Source organism: Nothoprocta perdicaria, unplaced genomic scaffold, assembly GCF_003342845.1.
Source record: "Nothoprocta perdicaria isolate Ctin4 unplaced genomic scaffold, notPer1 scaffold_176, whole genome shotgun sequence".
In the NCBI taxonomy this organism is placed as follows: domain Eukaryota; kingdom Metazoa; phylum Chordata; class Aves; order Tinamiformes; family Tinamidae; genus Nothoprocta; species Nothoprocta perdicaria.
Window position 1 is genome coordinate 1,082,276 of NW_020454938.1, and position 17,474 is coordinate 1,099,749.

Here is a 17,474-nt window from a genome sequence, read left to right on the forward strand (position 1 = left end):
GTTTGGGAGCCAGCAAAGGAGGGGGCAATACCCTTCACAGATCAAAGAGGGAAAAAAAGGCATTTTTATAAGACAGAACAAGATTATCTTAGTTGCAATCCAGCCAAAAGTCTGAAAAACCCTTCTTTCCTCTCCAGCTTGCTTGGTTTTCTCTATATGTAATGGACTCAACATCAAAGTGGAAGTGGTAGCTCTGGCACCAGCAAGGCAGTCAAATTAGTTACTACTAAGACAGGAGTTTGTGTGATGCCAATTTTCACTTCTCCCCAGCACTGAGTAGCATCAGGGCTGCCCCTGGTGWGAGGTCTGATGACCTCACATGCCATAGATACAATGCTGGTATTTGAATACATGTGAAATTCAGCAACCTGAAGTTCCAACAGCTATTTGGATTTTTTTTTCTTTTTTTATACTTAAAAAAAATCTAATGGGGAAGAAAGACCTAATRCATACAAGTGAGTAGCTCCTCACATTCTTTCTCACCTCACTTCCTCATCCTCCAAGGCCTCTCTTGCCTGACTGCTACCAKAAACAAGCTGTGCTGTGGATTTGATTTAATGTGGTGACAAAGCAGTTTGCTCTCTGAGCCTGGAGCCCCCCGGGTATTCTCTGCTCTCTGCAAGGTTTCACCTACTTTGTGTTAGCCTTGACCTAATTCTCAGTGAGGTCACTTTGGTGCACRAGCAAAGCAAGAGAAACTCTCCTGCTCTTTCCTTTTAAGGGCTAAAATTAGACTTGAAAAAGGGGCATAAAAAGGGCGGTCATGCCAAGCAATTCAAGAGAGACTGGCCTAAGGATCAGCAGTGTTGAGCCCACAACCCCCAATAAGAGACCCTGCATGATCCCATCCACTCAGCAGTACACAGAAGAGTGCAGAATTCATGTCTAGATTTTTAACAAATTGCCACACCAAGTCCTAAATAAGGTTTCTTAAATGGGATGTGTGAGCTCTCAAACACCAGGTGCAATTCTAAACCCAGAGGGACAGCAAATACATTCTATGTCAGCTCCCAATAAGCCAAAAGAAAGGGAAGAAGCAACAACTAAAAGGATTGTGGGGACTCCTTGTAAGCAGTAATGTGAAAGACATGGGTGAAAGATAAAGGATTCCTTTACAAAGCAAAGCTACAGTTGTTTTGAATGCAAGCTGCATTTTTGTGCCATAGATCCTGGAAAAATMCCAAAGTATCAACAAATGCTCCTCCTATTCTTCTTGAAGACAGGTAATTTATCCATTCCTGGCATGGGGAAGGCAGGAGAAGCTTCCTCTGCTATCCCCTACATTACTATTGCTCTGCAAAAGCCAGATAGAGCCAGCTGCAGTGTTTGCAGTGATACCTCTGGATACCACAGGCACACATGCAGTCATCTCAGTCCTCCTTCCCCTGATTCTGCAGCCATCTGAGGTCACCTCAGCATCTCCTCTTCCCCCAGAGGAACCACCTCATCCTTCCTCTGATCACAAAAACCTTTGACACAAAAGTGGCAGAAACAGAAGTAACATGGACATAACAAGCAGTGTTTGGGGAAGATGATTTGTTCTCTCAAAACAGTCAAATGGCAATTTACCACTAACAGCTGATCTGACAGGGAGGAAAACCTGTTGTCTGCACATCCCTGGACCCCAGTGATGCTCCTCATTGCCTTTACAGCAGAAATGCTGACTGCAGCTCCTTGGGGGAAGGTTTTATGAAACTCAGAAGTGTTGAAGACAGTGGAAACAAGGAGCTAGAGTTCCTCCTTCCCATCTCACTCCCGTAGCCAACAAACTGGCAGGCAGCTATGCAAGGTCACAAATGCATTAGCTAGCTCTTGTGCTAATCAGACATACACACTCTCACTCCCATGGAAACACACTCCTGGTCTACACCGATGATTTGTCTCATGCAGAACCGACACATTTTAAGATCTAATTATTATTGCAAAGCCCTAAACATCACGGARCAGGCTCTCAGCCTTTGCTCATCAGTGCCCAACTGCTCTCACTGATGTCTTCTCTCAGAGCAACAGTTCATTAGCTGTAAGAACAATCTGTCATTTTGAAATGGGAAACTAACAGACCACAGGAGCTTCAGKCCAGGGTTTGAAATCATCCTGCCAGAGGCTCAGATGTGATGACCACATTCAGTTCTGTGACAATCTAGGTATTTGAATCAGTCTCACATGAGCCACAAGAGACCACAGTTCTTGCCAGCCAGTTCATGGCCTAGGTTACCATTTCTGCTGAGGATTAAAGGAACTTGAAACAGGATCTTGCAGCTGAGGTCCTATGCAGATTTTTTTTTTTAAATCCTACCTTCACTTATTTTTTGCACAGAAATAGCTCATCCTTAAAGTCCTGCTACCAGGATGCCCAGGCCTGTCTGCTTACAGCCATGCTTTGGGACAGAAGCATGCTCAGTTTGTCACAGAGGAGGGAAGCCAAAACATCTTGGATTTCTCCACTGTTGCTGTTCCCATCAAGCTGTCTGGATTGGGACTATCAGCAAGGAGAAACAGCTACAGTTTTTGCAGCCCAAGTCTAATATGAAGTCTCCTGTGCCAGTGTGCACTTGCAAGTCTCCAAAACATCAGGCCCTGTGTGTGCTGGCTTGATGCTTCTCCAAAATCAACCTACATCCCTTGGCAGCACATCTTGTCACTAATCTGTACAAAACAACCATCTGGGAGCTAAAAATAGCCTTTTTTATTAAAGAAAATGCATTCTAAGTTTATGCATGTCTGAACTATTAGGTCTGTACTTCAGAGCTACCCTCAAACTTGCTTTGCATTTGATTGCTTCCACACACATGGGTGATGGCAAAGACTGGCGTACCCGGACAGCGCCTGCAAGTTAAATGGGGCATGAGCCTTTTAAGCTACAGACAAAGCAGCATGAAGGTCATGATCAGAGACTGGTGTAGTCAGTTGGCAGCTCACAGATGAACAATCTTGTCTGGAGAAAAAAAGCAACCAGCATAACCAACAAGCAAGAAATAAGTAGGTGGAAGTTTGAGCTGAGCAAGTTCAGATCCCTTTTTCCTAGTAAACTCTTCCTTTTCAAATGGTCAAGGGCAGCACTAAGAACTTCCTAACATTTACCTTTGCAGAAATTCTTGCCCTAGAACTCCAGCAATCAAGGACAAAATATAAAATTTCTATCTTAACACATGACATCTTCCCATTCAACTGCAAGAATCCAACTCCAACCTCTGAGATCTTGCAGTCTCATTGCAAAAAAAAATAGAAAGACTTTACCTGTTACACATCTTCCTCTGCAATGCTTAAATCCAACGCCTCAAAGATGAGGGCTAGAACAACTCCATACTTTTGTGTAACATTTCTGATTCTGGTTAGAGTTCCAACACTGGAAAAAAATAGGAAAGAGTTTCAATTTTAGTTTGACTGGGTAAAAAGCTCAGGTTCATTTTATTTTAACCCAACAGCATATTTCATCTTTAATCTGTTCCTCATCCCTACAGCTATTACATGGACATAAAAAAATAGAAGGCCTTAAATTTGCAGGCCATCCCTAAACATGCTCAAAAGATTGTAAGCCAAACACAGATATGTTTTATTTCTGTATACATTGATAGTCTAGCCTTTCAGCAACTTTAATCACCATGACACTACAATAAGGATTGTAAATTAAAAGCACTTTTGAAACCTGACCTGGTTTCTCTGTGATAAAAGTTCTAAGTTTTAAAAGGAGAAGAAACACACATTATACAGAGTTACTATCAAAAGGGACAATACCTCCAGCTCAGCAGTCTTTTTTTAATCATACACACAGAGCTCACAAGATAGTAATCAATTAAGCATTTTGCTAAAGTATTTAGAATGGGAACATCTGGAGCTGAGATTCAATTGTCCAGAACTAGCTGCCTGCTAATTAATATTTTTCCAAATGGCTCTTCTATCAAGGTGTCCCTCCTGTCTTACCAGCCATTCACCCTGGCTTGGATTCACTACCAAGCCGTCCCTCTCCCAGCACAAGCCCCACACAGGAGCAAGGGGTACTGAAGACCTGAGGTGCAGAAATCTTCTTTGAACACCTTCCCAAGAACATATACCAAGACTCTTCATGAAAAACATCACCATGCTTCAGCMAAAGTATCACAGGAGGAAATATTCTAGAAAATGGATATCACATCTATAGGAAAAGTACAAGGAGGATGGATTTACCTCCCATCCTTATATTGCATTTTACAAGTTCCTCAATGGACCACATTCTCCAGGGGCTTTTGATGCAACTCAGACATAACTTTGCAATCGCTAGACAGGCCAAGCTCTATGTCTTTATCCAGCTTATGTATCCAAGATTAAGTTCTTCAAGCACAGGCTGTCATCTATGTAAATGCTCCAGGCATAGATGTTGATTGCAGCTCATTAATTCAGCCCCCAAAGCATTTCCAAATTAAATTGCAAATACTTCACCCCCACCCTGAATTCCCATACTTCACCCCCACCCTGAATTCCCGGCAGCAAGGGATTCTTGATGTCTTGTTTCAAAGGTATCTTGCTTTCTAGCTGTATTGAAGTGCAATAGCTAGACTAGAGTGAATACATGAGACTCTCTAGCAAGTCAGGCTGTATCCTTCAATATTGGTAGCCTGTATGCTAAGTACAAATTCTGAAAAGCTGAATGTCTTCACCAAATAAATGCTGGACACTTCTCAGTTTCATAGAGTATTTTCCTATTCCTCTTCTGCCCCAAGCCACCTCCCACAGGGAGTCTGTGCATTAGCTCAGTCCCCAAGACCAGCTTCACTAGTCATTCCCATGTGTTCCTATGCATTCCTATGGCTGGCGAGGCACAACTGACTTCTCAGCAAATATAGGCCAGTGCCCAAGAGTCTCTGCATCACTTCCTTATCCAAATCCAACCAAATTACATTCAAGCTGCACTTAAACATGACAAAACAGAATGTGATCCTTTCATATCTAGTTTTATTTGCTTCCAATATACTTCAYTGTTCAGAGGAATTGGAACTGCTTCTTTTTCCCCTCTGCAAATGAGGTCAAATCCTATCACTGAGTTCTGCCAAATTTATTGTAGTATTAGCACTGCTGTCTCAAGCCTGGTGGGATGCAACAGGCAAGCTTTGCTGAGCTGTGCACCAAATTCAAGCTGAAAACACCATGAGGGTTGTGGCCAACAGCCAGAGGCACCCGGGCCCAGGTGGCTTAAGGAAATCAGAGGCTGAAAGGGCACAAGGGAAACCTGGCCCAGCCTTTACAAACTCCATGCTCCTAGACATTTGGAAGACTCTTGGGTATCATGCTCAGTCCATCAGGAGACATGCTGGAACCATTTGTCACCAAATCAAAATAGAGATAGAGCTAGAAGGAAACAGGCTGAGTGCAATATTAAGTAGAGAGAAGTAGTAAAACTACAAGGAAATAAAGCAAGACAGGGCTTGGCTTTTTCAGGTCCTGGACAAGTGTGAACACACCAACAGCTGCTTTGACATGCAATTAAGGTTGGTTGTTGGTTAGAAGAGGTCATGCTTCTCCAAAAGCAAAGCTCTCCCTCTTTTCTGTCTGGCTGGAGAAATGGACAGTTTGGGGAAGAAAGTGACCAGTAGACCTTACCCATATGGTCCAAAGACTTGCAGCTTTGGACCAAATGTAGAACAGTTTCCACATTACATATGAGGAGACATTAGTGGAAAAGAGCATATTTCACCAGGCACTTCCATCCTTACTTAATTCAGACAATCCCCAGTTTTAAATAAGCATCTTCAACTATGAAGAGTGTCAAGTTTACTGCTCCAAAGAGACACATTAGGCAGCAAGTGGGAAGGAACAGCTCTCCACAGCAAGGACACAGCATTCTCCATTTCTACCACCTTCCTTTTCACCTTATCTCTTTCCCACCTCTTCTTAGTTGTGCCCCTCCAAACTCCAGAAGGGGAAATGAGTTAGGAAGTCTCCTATTGCTGCTGCTCAAGGGATCCCCAACAGGTCCAGCCCTCTTGGTCCCTATTATGCTTATTAACTTTCATTATTATCCCAATGCCTCAGCGTCTGTGTGTGACCTTGAGGACAGACCCCATACGGAAAGCATAAAATGACTCAACATATATATATATATATATATATATAGAGAGAGAGAGAGAGAGAGAGAGAGAGAGAATGTAGACCTTGCAGCATATGGCACACATACTACAGAGCACTGTAGATAATGCCAATAATGCTTTATGGTACATGCAGACTGGGCTGCTGAGTCTTCAAACAGGAGTTCAGTGTTAGCCTGAACTGTGTAAGGCTACTGTGTCATCTATTTTACTGCATAACATAAAATTCCATTATACCTTCCCTATTTTATTTYCAAATGGGCTTCCAACTGTGCCCACCTGGAAGTCAAGGAGAAGCTGRAGAACAACAACAAAAAACCCTAAACCATTAAGTTATAAAGAAGGACAGTCAGTATTTGAGGGGCCCCAATATTCATTCTTCAAGGGTGCCAGTGCTCAGGGCACCCCACAAGCTATGCAAGTGTTCAGGGCGTATTTCCTGGACCCAGAAAAGTGTCATAAACTTGGAGGGGACTCAAGAAATCAGCTCTTAGCAGAGCACAAGTCCTATAAACAAACAAAAAAATGGCCCACAGCCCTGGGGACTGTACCAGTTCTAGAGCAGAGACTGTCTGCTTTGCTGCCCTGGGGTTTTGTGGTCTGTATTTGAGACACTTGTGGAARATCCTCGGCAAAGCAGTAGTACAGAACAGCCACAAAGTCTTCTCCTTTTCACAGCCTTTAATGAGTCCCTTGCTTCTCATCAGAACAAGGAAGCACATCTCAACAGTCCCTCTGCACACAACTGGCCCCTCTGAGGGCTGGGTATGAATCCATAAGCAGCGAGTTACAAACGCGGTGCATTTCTGAACTCATTTGTCTGCAGAGACAATTCAGGCCTTATTCCAACCTGCAAATGGGATGTGCTTCACTAATTTTAAATCACTCAGCAGGTGATAAGTGGTTAACGCCTGGAGCCCTGAGGTGCCTTCAAAACATAATTGCTTATTAAAATAAAACAATAATTAAGTGAGGACACAGAACCTTGTGATTTCTACAGATTGGATCATTTTTTATAGCAATTTCCCAGAGGTTAGGAGCAGACAAGGCATAGCCACAAAGCAAGAGAGAAGGGCTGACCAAGACCTGCAGGCTCATGTTGCTCCAGCATCTAAGGGAAGGCAGGAGCGACAGGACTTGAAGGTATCCACAAAARCTCTGCTCCAGGAGACTAGCACAAGAAAAGCATCCTGCATCTGCTGAGCTGGGAACAATTCAGGGTCACCCAGGGGAGAAAAAGGCCAAAGCTTCAGACTCAAAAGCTTCATTGCTTCAGAGCACTGGGGGAGGAAGGTGGTGTCAACTCGGTGACACAGTTCCTGCCTATCTTGTGTGGTGGTATGGAGGGTCACAGCTTCTCAGGTCCTTTCAGACTCCAAATAAGAGGTCTCAGTACCTGGCCCCTGGCTCAAATCCTTCTGGATCCAGGGCAAATCAATTGCCTCCCCTGCTCATCACCTTCCTTGAAKGACTAACCTTGCCCAGGTGGGCATATGCATGCCAAGTAGACTCGCAGAGAGCTTCTGATGGTTGGGTGCTAGAAGACACTTTATATACATACGTCCTCCCTCCCTTTTCTCCAAGCACAGAGATCAGAAACCTTCACCTCTTTTCCAGGCAAGATCTGCCAAACCTCATTCACATGAAGATTGGTCAGGAAAAAAACACTTTGTTAACAGTGAAGTAAATAACCAATTGCTTTTATCCCCCTCACAACCTAAGCTGCATAGCCTTAACCGTGCTTTTTGGGCTTAATACTAATGATATGTTCTTGCAGTTTGCAATGAAATAATTACTTACAGTGCCACTCTAGGCTATTATTTAGTCCTTTGGGTCAGCAGGGGATGAGGCAGTCCTCATGTGTTACCAGCTATCTGTGCCTGTGCTGCTCATGCAGCRACCAACTCCTCCCACAACCACCACCAAGCTGAGAATTAATGACAAATATCAGCATCAGTCAGCTGGAGAAGGAAAGGCCATAAGCTTGCAACCCTCCCTGGCCTCACACACCCCTTGCAAATCTATTCCTTCCAACGGGAGCAGGGACTGACAAGCAACAATATTATCACATACCCTCCAAATGTGTTTTTCCCTACAAGTTCAGTCTAGAGAGCAACAGGGACCTGGTGTCACATGCAAGAGACTGTTGTGTGTCTAGTGCATGAAGCTCATGTCCTCTCCATAGCAGCTCTAAGATATCCTGCCTGAATTCAGTCTCCAGTGGGAGAGACAGACACATCACAACCAACCACATGGYGTTAATTGGTCCCTTGCTAACAAGCCTCAGCAGAGGGTCAAGGCTTGAATGGGTAATGGAGAAATTATCACCTCTGCATCACTCTGAAAAAACATCCCCTTCCAGATCAGGGTGAGAAGCCCAGACTCTACTGGCTGCCCTGCAGCCATCCCTGGATCTCCCAGTGCTGGCTGGAGACACCAGGCAAACCTGGCTCCCAAACATTCCCCCGACTGCCAGCACTTCAACACATCTCCAGCCTCAGCGAGCAGGAAGGAAGCAGCTAARCACAGTGGTTATTTTTAACCTGGGTTCATTTCTTAGAGAAGAAATTATTCATAACCTGCACGCATGCAGCGCATCAGATACAAGACAAGCTTGGCTGCAAGCGCTCATTAATGGAGCTGCCAGCTCCCTCCTTTCTGTGCTGGGAAGCAAAGGCTCTTTGCTCCATCTCACACAGCATTGGGGAAAACTCTCAAGCGGTGAAATCACCTATCTCATGCATACCTGCCATGGTAGGAGAGGAAGCAGGACCTTAGAGACACACTGCAATTCCAAGGAGCCACCAATAACCACCTCATCCCTGTGCACATTCCAGTCCAGCCTCATGGCTTTCTTGGAACCTTGTGCTTCCCTGGAGCCACCTTCCAGGTCATCACCTTGAGCACATGCTGGGAGACCCTTTCTGAAATGCAGACATTAACTTAGCCTGAGGCAATAGCTAAGGAAAGAAGGAAAGGGAAGGAAAAGTCACAGTGCATTTGGAAATCYTTTCAGCCCCCTCACTTCTAGCACTCGTACCCTTTGTCACACAGTGGCAAAGGGCTTTTGTCCCATCAAGGGCACAGATCACTAACATGCAGTCTCAGTAATTGGGTTTGGAAGGCAACATTTAGCTTTCAGATCTTTTTCAGCCTTTTGAGTCCACTTTTATGAAGTACATGCTCAAGTTTTTCAACTCTGAAAGCAAGATGACTATCAGGATCATCTTATCTGACCCCACACTTACTTGTTGAAGTAAAAATTCTTCCACTGGGCCGTCACTGAGCTCAGGAGCTTCTTGGGGAGGGAAACTCCTCTTCCAGAAAAGCAGTCTCAGCTTGATTTACTGAATTTAAGTAACAGAGTTAAGTAAGCTTAAGTTTAAGTAACAGAGTTCCACCCATATCCCTTARGCAACTGCTCCAGGGCTTCATCAGCCCAGTGTTAACAAAAATCCACCTTTCTTCACAACTGGAAATTGCTGTTAGACAAATATTGCCATTGGATCTTCTCATATCCCTTTCTCTGCTTCCCTGAAGTGCATTTGAATGGAAGGTATGGCACATTTTCCACTGAGCAATATGGGCTAAGCCAGCCRCAGAACAGGGCACACACAACAGACACACAACCTGCTTCAGCCTCAGCAGCCATTTTCCACTGTTTTCCTGCTGGAAAAGTCCCTCTGCCAGTCCCTAAAATCAGGCAGCTGCTCTCTGCCGACACAGAGCTGCTACTTGCACTGACCCCATGCTAAGAGCTCTTCTCCATGTTAAGCAAAGAGCAGGATATCAAGAGCTCCTGGTGTGTGGTTGTCCAGTGCTCCCACTGCTTGCATGATCCAACATGCCTGAAACCATTTAAAAAAATAATAAGCCAGGTGACTTAAACAGCTCAGGTTTAGATTGGGAGTCCTCCAATCCCTTGAGACAGGTGTAGCCATTTGGGAGGGAGAAGGGAAAGAAAAGGAGTCCAAGCTCAGAAATCAGGCAAAATATTTAGTCTCTGTACTTAGCTCATAAGCAATCAAATTCTGTGAATCACGGACCATGTTTTTGTTCTGCTGCTAAGGGCGTTCCAGGGATCCCCCCACCACCTCTGAGCASCTGCAGAAAGAAGGGAAGAGAGCAAATAGAGCCATGAGCTCTTGAGAAAAGATCCCGCCATGGTGCTGGAGAACCCACAAGGCCCCTGGCCACGAGGGCAGCGGCAGCAGCCACCCCAGGACAAGGCGCTCCAGGCCACAGAGGGGCAGCACAGGCCCTTTCCCACCACATCCACCTCAGACAAACCCACACAACAGTGAAGAAATTAGGAACACCCTCACCTATCTGCAAAAAGCAATTRRAAAAAAAAAAAAAAAAAAAAAAAAACCCACTGATCAAGACATAACTTTTGCTGGTTGCTCACACCTAACTTCACACAGACATCCTCTTTCCAAATGAAAAGTTAAGGCTAAAGAGACAGAAAACATTTCAGGTAACACAGGAAACAGCTGCTTCAAGTAGACCAGGGCCAGCTRCACAGCTTGCAATTCAAGTCAGCCAGAGCTTTAAAAACAAGCAAACAAAGATAAATAAATAAATAAAAATCACCCAGAGAAGCAAAAAGATCCCTTCTTTTCTTACCAGCTCTAAGAGAATCTTCTCCTCACTCCTGGTCTCTTAAGTAAGCTGGGGAAATTAAGGCACGAGATTAGCTGATACCCTGCAGCTGATCCGTTTGGCCCAGGTGSAAGTCCCTGCAGTGGGGCCAGCAGCTGTGAGCCCCTCTGTCAGCCCATGCAGAGGACTTGGGTTCACCCCTACTCACTGAATGTATTCCCAAGCTCTGTCATTCCACAGTTATACTGTACTGAGCCTGTTTTTGTGCGGAGCAGGACAGTACGGGTGGCATGGATTAATGAGAATATAAATAAAAAGCTTAAGGTGAAGCAATGTATAATTAAAATCCACCTGTATCAGGATGTCTGTGAAATCTCTCCCCATCTTTGGATACTGTGCATACTCACCTCCATCCTTCTCATGGCTCTCAGTCCCACATTGCTAGCCTGAAACGTTCTTTCCTAAAAAGAAATATGAGGCAAATCCTTAAAAAAAAAAAAAAATGGACAGAACAATCTCCATATGAATCCATAAAACATGATTTTTATTACTCCCCCATCTGCTTTCCCACCGGATGGCACATATTTGCAAAACAGCCCTTGGAGGCAAGCGAAAAGAGGGAAAGAAAGTTGCCGTGAAGAAATCCAAAGTGATGGGAAGATCTTAGGGTAGCTGTTGTAATTTATAATCAGCCCATTAACTACGGAACACTAATGTACAGCTGCTGAGAAAACTTGTCCAGTATGTTTCTGCAACAGTAAAAAAGGCCTCTGAGGTCATCTTGGCGCCTCTGTTATGCTACAAAGACATTGTCTAATTGCAGAGCCTTGTTTAGTCTTCAGTATTAGCCTCTCTCCCTCCCAGCAGCCAAGCAACACAGCTCTCCTTCCTGAAAGGCCTGAAGCAAATGAAAATGGATGAATAAATGCAACTTGGATAGTTTTTACTATCGATCCTAGGTTTATATTGAAGACTATCTTTTTCTCCCCGCCCCTGAGTAAGGGCATACAGTAGGACTTACCCTAAGGTTCACCTAATGCCTTCCTGCCTGCTGTAAAAACTCTGGTTCATTATGTACACCTTGAACTTGAAATTCCTCTGGTCCATATATTCCCATGGTTTCAAAGTGTTCAATGACTTGTGATTCAGGGTCAGACAGGCTTTGGTTCTGCAGATAAAAACTCAGCAGCTTTAAGGAGGTCCCAGCATACAGTCAAGAAGAGAGGACACAGCCCAGAAAAGAATTTCAGTGTTTGGGAAGAGCAAATGCAGAAAAGTTGCGTCTCTACTTTGCCATTTAATTCCTGTTTGGAGAGGACTAGATGCTGATTTGGGCAACTCAGGGGCTCGTTGCCAACTAATGCCATTCCCATGGCAGTTTGGAATCACGAGAGAAGCTAAAAAGCTTGGAAAGAAACTTGTTGAGAAGACACAGGAGACCTGGGAGCAGGAGTGTCTCAGGCAACCTTGTGGTTTGCAAAGAGCCATTGTCACAAGCTAAAATGGAATGACTTGTGTCTCAGAAGTCCAGGATGAATCTTCAAGCCTGGGGCGATGCACAAATGGCCCCAAACTGACAACCAGATCCCAGGAGGGGAAAAGAGCAGAGCGAGCTGTGAGTTTCCATTCTCAGTGCTCTATGTATGAAATTTCCCTGACTTCCACTTTACTAAGCCTGAATCCCTGAAACCTGGGTGTGAAATAGGTCTCATCACTTGCTTTTAACTTCCACAACCTGCCTGGCTCCCACCGAACCCTAGGAATCTTGCTGCCTCTCTCTAAATTTGGCACAGATAACACAAATCTGAGCTTCAGGCTAAGCGAGCATTTTGCAAAGTGCTCAGCTAGGCTGGCCTGAGTTCCAGTTTGCAGATGATTTGTTTTCTGTGGGAAGAGACTAGCCAAACTCACCCACACAGCCTGAAGGCTGCTTGCTCTGCTAGAGGGAGGCCGGTGCTGAAACAGCCTCTCTGTGCTTGAGGTCACGGGAAGTTTGGGCTTGCTCAGACAAATCTGTACCTAGCTGTTGACAATCACTATAGGCAATGAATTGTAGGTAGAAGGTGGAGCTTCTAATGTTTGTTGCAAGCATATTAAATAAATTTAATGAACTACACAATCTTTTTGCACATTAGATACTGTTATAACACGGTCCTCTGTCATGCTAAGTTCCTTAGTAACCTCCCAAAAGCCTCTACACAAAAACAAAAATGCCAACAACCTTTGAACCCTTGTTAATGAAGATTGTGCTGAGCTTGTTAATCAGAGGAGGAAAATAATTTATGGCTCAGCAGGCACCAGTCTGTCCAAGAAGCCTTCTCCAATTAAAAGCAAAATCGACACGCCAAAGATAAGGCAAAGGGTTCCCAAGGCATTAAATCTTGTCTATTTAGAAACTGCTAAGAGACTGGATTTGGAAGAGTTTGGGAAAGTTTATGCTAGCAAAAACATATTATAAAATACAGTCTTTCCAAGGGATCATATTATGGGAAGACTTAACTAGACGAGCAGTCCAGTTTGGAAGATGCTAGCTCTTCCTCAGCCGAGTTCAGCAACAGCTCATGAAACACATTCAGTTGGATTGGGATAGATTTTATGTGATGCTGATATTAAGGAGAGTTTAAGTGATAAATCTACTAGACCACCCTGAAATCCATTTGTGGTCTCACATTTATATTAGAGTTTCCAGAATAGTTCTGAACTTTATTTTGCATTATTTTCTTTGTGAGCTTCAAATTTCAGCGTGAGGTCAGTATCGCTGTTTTTGCTGCATATCTGATTTTTTCCTCATGCTGGACTTTCTAGCAGTGAGTTTATTTCATACACCAATAACCTATGGAATGAGTCTATTAGTTTTCCTTTTGAAATGCAGCTACAGAGCCCATATATGAAGTGCACTATATCTGGGGCATTTTCTCTTGTTTCTGGAAGCAGCTATCGATTTTGTCCTGATCGATATTTGGCTCCATCATACAATGAAAAGTCATCAAAAACTTCAAGAGAAAAGCATCTTTAATTCTTCACTCTGTGAATCAAAATGTCCTCATTTGTATGTCACTGCAAAAATCCCAACAACAAAGTGACTGGAAAGACAAGGGCCATTTTAAAGAGATGGGAAGGTGAAAGAGGATTTTGTGTGACCACTTTAGAGTGGATCTGAAATATCCATAGGGAATTTATTAAAGTCAGCAGTGCAGCGATTCTATAGCTTTTTGAGGAATAGAGAGGATCAGGTTTTCAGCCTCTCTCAAGCCTTCACACTTGAAATTGTACTTGTTATTCACAAAGCTGGCTGCAATTACTGTGTGGAGACATGTTGAATTGTGACCATCTATTTCATTCCACACACAACCTCGGGAAATCTAGATGCAAATACAGAATTTTCCCCTGCCTGTGTGAAAAATGGAATTTTCTATAGAAAATGTGACCCTCCCTGCCTCGCAGAACAAGTGAAACACGTTGGGGTGTGAAGTTTGGGTGAAAGAACAGATGTTCTATGCCTGTTTCTACCACACTYGAGTACCCAGCTACACTATTTTCCTTCCTTTGGTTTAAGTGATGGTTCAAACCCACATCGCTTCCCATTTTCCAGTTTCTACAKAAATGGCTATTAAAATCCTCTTCCCAGTTATAGGTGGTGTGATAGCCTTTGCTTTGAAAGGTTCTTATCCCAAACATCTGAACGGGAAAGGAGGAACTTTAGACAACTCATACTGTGGATTGCAAACCAGGCTCCTGGATCCAGTTCCGTACTGTCATTTTCTCCTTATTCCTCCTCCTTTTTGTCCATATTCTTTCAGGCGTAACACTGGAGGTAAACAGACTCCTCCGTCCCTTTTGATTTCTCCTGCTAGTATTTACCCATGGCTTTTTGATTTGAATTTATGGTAATCAGTTTTCCAAATGCCTTTTCCTGATAGCYGTGGTCTGTCTTTATCTTCCTTCATCAGGTATGTTCAGCTCAGCACAGCGAGGTCATGATAAAACCTATTCACTGCTAAAGTGCCAATTCATATTTATTAGCAGAAGTCTGCTCATGTCCCGGCAGCTGAGACGTGGAGCAGGGCCCCGCTGAGCGGAGCTCTGTGCACACAGGCACCCCGGCAAGACCCCAGCCTGCTCAGTCACCAGCAGTTTCCAAGTTTTAGATGGGTCTGGTTCAATGCAAGAGCTCGTCTCAGTTCCTATGTGCACTCAGAGAGTTAAAGGCAGCAGTTTACTTGCGCTTCTCAATTTCTGTATTATTCACACCTCAACAAATCTTATTTCATTACATTTTGGGGAACTGCAATGGTAATTTTGGTGATTAACTTTAAATTGGGGATAATACAGGAGGAGACATTAACATAATGTCAAAACAATTTTGTACAATTGTTACTTAACCTCGGTCAAATCATTTCCACCCCCAGCGTCCTCCCAAATGGACCTTTATTAATATGACACAGACAAACACAAGAGAACCCTGGGCTCTATGCAGGGAAATGATTAAACAAGAACGCTTATCAAAATGGTCACGCAGGGTAACAAGGCAGCAGGGCAAATCTCTGAATTCTCATATTCTCAAGGCTGCATCTGGCYGGTAGAGGAACCACATGAATGAGCCCTCGACGGGACACTTGGAAAAGGTGTTATAAATTGTCTTGCCTGCGTGACAATTAGTAGGAGCTCAGCAGCAGGACACTTACCTTCTTGCATTTATTATACACAGCTGACTTGAAACCAGACGGACAGGTATTAATTACTGTGGAGACGGAAGATCTTTATTTCTGTCCTAACACCATAGCTAGATCCATCCTTTAGGGCTGGATGTGAATTCAGCCTCTGTGGCCTCCTCGGTCAATRAACGTTCTCTGGGAGCGACCAGAAAAAAAAAGAGGCAAAAGGAGGACCAGCAGTGCTGTGTCAGGGACACATCGGTGCCTCGGACAGCCCGGGGATATTTTCACTCCCACAGCAGACCAGCTTGCCCTTCGCTGCAAGACACTGCTCACGTGAGCTCTGTTTGTGGCTGAGCAGCAGCCACATTCGCATTCATGTGTTGTAACGGTTAGAGAATCCTCCTGGGCTTTAATCTCATTAACTGCCAGGGCCGAGCTTAAGCCCGTAGCCAGATGTCCAGCATTCCGTTGCCTTTGCTATGCCAGGAGCGGAGCCTTTTTGCAGTCAGCAGGAGGTGTCCCCTTGGCACCGAGGGCTCCGGGTGATCCCCATGTCCCGGGGGCCAGGCTGTGAGCCCTGCTGCCTCCCTTGCACTTGTATCCGCTGCGAGAACCACTTCAAAAGCGCCATTGCAAAAACTGGAAATTGCCTGGAAATTTGTGCCTCTGACCTCCAACTGGGACCATTAAGAAAAAATACAGGGTAAATGGAAAAAAAGTAATTTTTCAACAGACTGGGTTTTATTGTAAGTGCAGCCACAGCGATTAATGTGGTGGCAGAGGGAAGCACTCCCCTTTACCACGTGGCTGAGACGTAGCCCTTTGGTGTAGGAGTCACTGTGGAGGGAGAAAAAGGGGCAGGTAACTTTGCAGGAGATGGAAATATCCTGGAGCCATCAGTAATGTTAAGATTTGGAAAGGAGAACAGCCAGACTGGAAACGAGGAAGTTGGCACAGGTAGTTTTTTGTTTCTGTAAGGCCAAAGTGTTCTTAGACACAAAAAAGCATTTTTTTTTTTTTACTGCTGCTTTAGACTATCAACAGTTTATCTTCTGGCTGCCTGCAGCAAGGGATATGTGGAGTGGACACAAGGCATTTTATCACAATCAATAAGTTTGTTTTGCAGGGTTTGAGCATATGTCCTTTTATAAGGGCTAAGTCTTTTTATAGCCCTAAAACGATGTATACCACTATCTGTAAGGCACAAGAGGCACTATTAGTAATGCACAGTATCCCTCTCTGTAGTAAGTGCTTCTGACCAGAGAGGATGGGCATTAGTTTGCACAGTGCTCTGGGGGTGGAAATCCTCCCCATAACCTCTGCTTGGTGCAGGGCTTGGCAGCGCTGCTAGTCTGGCCAGGTTGAGGCTAAGGAGAGGTTCCCACCATCACACTCTCTTTTCCAGTACGTTCCTGCAGGCTTACAAGTTCAAAAATGCTTTGCCCTGTAAAGTATGTCCAGCCCTGTGTGCCCAGCCAGAGATACTTGGCTTCCTAAGACTGACTGAATGAAATAATGCCCTTGGAATTGCTGGGAATGGAGCCACCAATCGCCCTCTGGAACGGAGTTCACTTGCAAGAGCTTTCATTTAGACACCCCAAGACTGAAGTGATTATGATACCAATGATTACTTTTGGCATTGTTGACTTAAATTCTTCCTGACATTTGTTTCTGAAGTGTAAGGGAAAGAATGAAAGGTAGAAAGGATGAATAACCTCGTCCCATATTTTCTTTAAAAGCTCTTTTTTTTTTGTCTTAGTTCATGTATTTGTTAGAGGCTTGTTTTTTTGCTTTCACATAATCTGTCTGAATAGAACATAATAAATCTGAGAAGGTAATAAACAGCTCATAAAAAATCACTTTTCAAACTGTTGCTAAAACAACCTCACAACAGTTGGTGCTCTAATGGCTCGCTGGAGGAATCAGGCAAGGCTTAGGTGAGCAGTGAGCTCCAGGGTAACGAAAAGCAGTTGTTGTTAGCACCGTGCCCCCGGCTTTACATTAGGAAAACGCAGTACCAGTGCATGTAAAAAAACCATGAGGTAACTGTTAGGAACTGATTCCTTCCTTCCTTCCTTCCTTCCTTCCTTCCTTCCTTCCTTCCTTCCTTCCTTCCTTCCTTCCTTCCTTCCTTCCTTCCTTCCTTCCTTCCTTC

The 17,474-nt window shown here is 44.2% G+C and overlaps 1 long non-coding RNA gene across 3 annotated transcripts in view; it reads right to left on the reverse strand.

The window, feature by feature from the left end:
- The window catches only part of LOC112944821, a 41,596-nt gene extending 30,917 nt beyond the window's left edge, over window positions 1–10,679 (reverse strand). For all 3 annotated transcript variants that reach the window (XR_003248847.1, XR_003248848.1, XR_003248846.1), the window contains exons 1-3: window positions 10,653–10,679; window positions 9,308–9,406; window positions 3,238–3,346 (exon numbers count right to left, since the gene is read on the reverse strand). This is a non-coding gene — a long non-coding RNA (uncharacterized LOC112944821). The remainder of the gene's footprint in view (window positions 1–3,237; window positions 3,347–9,307; window positions 9,407–10,652) is intronic.
- Window positions 10,680–17,474: the final 6,795 nt, after the last annotated feature.